This window comes from Carcharhinus amblyrhynchos, chromosome 23, assembly GCF_965287045.1.
Source record: "Carcharhinus amblyrhynchos chromosome 23, sCarAmb.v2.hapA, whole genome shotgun sequence".
Taxonomy (NCBI): Eukaryota; Metazoa; Chordata; class Chondrichthyes; order Carcharhiniformes; family Carcharhinidae; genus Carcharhinus; species Carcharhinus amblyrhynchos.
The window spans coordinates 27,057,157-27,061,992 of NC_137346.1; positions in this window are offsets into that span (position 1 = coordinate 27,057,157).

The window sequence follows — 4,836 nt, forward strand, 5'->3', positions numbered from 1 at the left end:
TAAGCAAGTAGAATATGAATTGAAAGAGACAGCTTTCATTTTCCAACAAAACTGTAAAGCATCTAATTCCCATCATGTTCACCAGCTTTATTAATCAGATTAAGCAAGTAAAATGTTATTGTTTATTGTGAGGGGAGTTAATTACAAAAGTAAGGATGTTATACTTCAGTTTTCAAGGGCATTGGTGAGACCATGTCTGGAGTACTGTGTAAAATATTGGTCTCCTTACTTGAGGAAGGAGATCAATACATTGGAAGCTGTTCAGAGAAATCATACAATCCCTACAGTACAGAAGAAAGCCATTTCACCTATTGAGTCTGTACCAACCACATTCCCACCCAGGCCCCATTCCCACACCCCCAAGCATTTATCCTGCTAATCCCCCTGGCACGAGGAGCAAATTAGCATGGCCAGTCAACCTAAGCCACACATCTTTGGACTGTGGGAGGAAACGCACCCAGACAACATGCAAACTCCAAAGGACAGTGTGATTCAAGGCTGGAATTGAATCTGGGACCTTGGCGCTGTGAGGCAGCAGTGCTAACCACTATGCCACTGAGCTGACAAGACTAATATCTGGAGTTCAGGCTAATTCCTGGAATGGGCAAATTGTCCTTTTTGAAAAGGTTGGATCATCTAGCCTTGTACCCAGTGGAGTTTACAAGAGTAAGGTGTAACTTGATTGAAACATACAGGAGGATCCTGAAGGGTCTCGACAGGGTGGATGCAGAGAGGATGTTTCCTCCTGTGCAAGAACTTGGGGTCACTGTTGAAAAATAAGGAGTCACCCATTTAAGACAGAGAAGAGGAGTTTTTTTTTCTCTTCCAGAGGTTTGCAAACCTTTGGAACTCTCTTCCTTTTAAGGCAGTGGAAGCAGAGTCTTTAAATATTTTAAGGCAGACGTGGATAGATTCTTGGGGGCGAAAGCCAACTGGGTAGGTGGGAAAGTGGAGGTGGATTACAGTTGGATCAGCCATGGTCTTTTTGAAGCACGCTTGAGGGGCCGAATGGTCTACTGCTGCTCCGACTTCATTTGTTCATAGGCTTTGCCCATGTAACATGAGGCACTTCATTCTGAAAGTACATTAGCTGTGAAAGTGCTTTGGGAATCCCGATTTGTGAAAGACACTTTAGAATTACAGGAGTATTTCCTTTCCCCTCGCACCCTCCCCCACCCTGATAATTGGAAACACAGGGCCATGTCCATTCTTTCACATTGCAAAACTTTCTGGTGACACACATTTAATTCAGGTCATGAGTTGATATCATAATAGTGGGCGTCACGGTGGCACAGTGGTTAGTGCTGCTGTCTCACAATGCGTGGGTCCCAGGTTGGACTCCAGCCTTGGGTGGCTGTCTGTGCGGAGTCTGCATTTTCTCCCAGGGGCTGTGTGGGTTTCCTCTGGGTGCTCCGGTTTCCTCCCACCCTTCAAAGATGTGCGGGATAGGTTGGTTGGCCATGGTAAATTGCCCTTTAGTGTCAGGGGTATTAGCAGGATAAATATATGGGGTTACGAGTATAGGATGGGATTGTGGTTGGTGCAGACTCGATGGGCCGAATGGCCTCCTTCTGCACTGTTGGGATTCTATGAGCAAACCAAAGTTTCTTGAATACATACCTTGTCAAAGGGCATCTTTTCCCCTTCAGGAAATTTTCCCGAACAAAACCATTTTGGCACCCGTGGAAAATACCTTGAAACATGTTGTTACCATTAGGGTGCTACATGAATGTACATTGCTGTTGTATTTCCGAGGGACCGAGTTACTATCGGTCTCTAGAGGTCGCTATGCGCCTTTCTCAGCACCTTTCGAATAGTTTCTAACAACTGATTACACTGGCGCCAGCTACCCCACTGATTTCTCTCTTCAATCTTACTGTTGCAAAACTTTGGATCTATTCGTGCAGATTATTATATAATTAAAGAATAAAAGAAAACGAGATATACCTGACCACCAAGTCTGTGAACTAATATGGGGTTTTACTCTCCGTCGAAAATCTCGAAAGAATTTAGTTTATTTAGATTATGTTTAAAGAAACTAAATTTGATAAAACGGAGCGATACCAATACAATATAATCATTCACATCTATCACAAGGCTGTCTTGTAGATGTGTAAAATTTATCCTTGATGTAGGTCTGTGCGGTTCTGGATAAAATGGATAAAACTCTGTGGCAAATCTCAAATTGTGGTACATACACTTTTCCTTCCGGACCAGAAAGCCCAAGCACAAAGCAAAAAAAAAGCCCAGGCTTTGTGAGAAGCTGTCAGTTGGATTTGGAAGGAAAAATGAGATAATTGCCTTGGAAGAGTTCATTTGTTGCAGAACACAACCCTTCTATAAGCTTTGACAGGGGGCTCTGACTTTGCTCAGATTGAGAATGGTGTAGAATTGTGTAGTTGTGCTTTCGTTGAAAGTTAAGCTTTTATTTGGCTTCGTGAACGTGTTTGATGAGTAGCTGTACCATTCAGAGCAGAAAAATGTCGGCGGAATTAGCTGATCTGAGTTGATGCAATATTGTTTAGTACTGGTTAGCACTGCTGCCACACAGCAACTGGGTTCGATTCCCGGCTTGGGTCACTGTCCGTGTGGATCTGCACTTTCTCCCCGTGCCTACGTGTGTTTCCTCCAGAGATGTGCAGGCTAGGTGGATTGGCCACGCTAAATTGCCCCTTCGTGTCAGGGGGATTAGCTGGGGTAAATGCATGGTATTATGGAGATAGGGCCTGGGTGGGATGGTGGTCAGTGCAGACTCGATGGGCTGAATGGCCTCCTTCTACACTGTACGATTCTATAATAGGCGCCAAGTAAAGGTAACATCAGATCAGCCCTGAGGAGTGGTGCTGCGTTCAGAAATTGACTAATGTTGTGCAATTTTAATTTCTATCCTGACATTTCAATTCAACCAGGTCCCAGCTTCCCAATTAGGTTACCCTGAGCTCGCCCTTGTACAGGACATTCTGCCTGCAAACGACATTCTTCAGGTGATAGAGCGAAGGTTTTGATCCATTCAAATGGCAGCACACTGGCACAGTGGTTAGCGCTGCTGCCTCACAGCTCCAGGGACCCGGGTTCGCTTCCCGTGCTTGGGTCACTGTCTGTGTGGAGTTTGCACGTTCTCCCCGTGCCTACGTGGGTTTCCTCCGTGTGCTCCGGTTTCCTCCCACCCTCCAAAGCTGTGCGGGTTAGGTGGATTAGCCATGCTAAGTTGCCTATTAGTGACAGGGGGACTAGCTAGAGTAAATGCATGAGGATAGAGTCTGGGTGGGATTGTGGTCGATGCAGACTTGCTGGGCCGAATGGCCTCCTTCTGCACTGCCCGAGTCTATGAAATGCGAGTTGGGTGTTATCCATTGGTTGGAAGAAGTGAGATTGATGTAGCGAATAACATTACCTTTGCCTGTGTTTTGTTTGTAGTTTAGTTTCAGTGCAGCGGCAAATTAAATTCGGTACCATTGGCGAAAAAAAGCAATTTAGTTTAACTAAAATTGAAATTCACATTTAATTTTCGCTGCTTTACATTTAATCATTCGTCTAGCGCCAGAAAAGCCACAGAACGCAACATAATTCTGTATCCCACTCTCGGCCAAGACGATTAACTGTAACTATGTTCTACGATATTATTTTATGAACTATTACTACACTCATAGGCATTCCATCCCGATTCTAGTAGAAATGTCGACCTGTGGATTGAGTCGCATTTCTTAACATAGACCAGAGGAATTTAATCTGAGTACGTTGTGTTCATGTGATGATGTCACAAAACGCAATTTGCAAGACCATAACTCACTTCTCCCCGGAGAGTTATTAGCTTAGAAATTCCTGGGGAAATATTTAGCTGTTCTGCTCCCAGGAACAGGTGTGACAAAGCAGTCCTCTCACAACTCCTAATATTCCACAATTTCAATTCAGCGGGGCCACTGGATTGTGACTGTTCAGTGAAATATGAAAAATAAATATGATAGACAGATAGATAGACATAGATAGATAGATAGAGGTAGAGAGAGATAAATAGAGAGATAGCTAGAGAGAGATAGTGCGATAGATAGAGATAGATAGAGAGACAGAACGATGATAGATACATAAATAGACAGAGATAGAGATAGCGATAGATAGACAGATAAATAGATAGGAGGGAGATACAGACAAAGAAATAGATAGATGGACAGAGAGACAGATGGATATAGATAGATAGAGAGAGACAGATAGATAGGTAGACAGAGAGAGATAGACAGATAGATACTTAGATAGATAGCAGTGGCGTGAGCTGCTTCTAAATTGTAAGTTCCATTATTAGTTGTTCTGATTGAAATGAATGCGTGCGCCGAGTAACAGGTTTGGATCAGCCAGGGTTCAATACGGAGATCTCGGGAATATTAATAAATCGGCAACAATTCTGATTGCGAAGTGAGAATCTAAATGCTCCCACGCAGAGATGTCCCTTTAGATTTTTAACAAGCAGCGAAGAACAGAATTTGAAGCTATTTGTATAAATGCCCCATTCTTCCCCAACCCCAGTCCCGTCTCCCCCTCATTTCCCACTTGGTAATAAGTGAATGTCCTAGTCCCGGAGCAATGATAGCAACACAAACTCTGAGCTTTCCTTGCTACGCGGCTTATGGTTTAGCCATCATCAAAACTTTACGTCGTTATTTTACTCATTTTGTCCATTTCAAAAGGAAGCGTGAACAGCGGGGCGGGGAAAGCAGCATTGACAGGATGTAACCAGGCAAGGGAGCTGCATCTCTGACATTGAACCTGCAATTGGCAGCTGCTGCTGGTCTCTGCAAGCATCCTTTTCCAAATCGCTGCTGGGGACAGAGTGAGGAAACATGT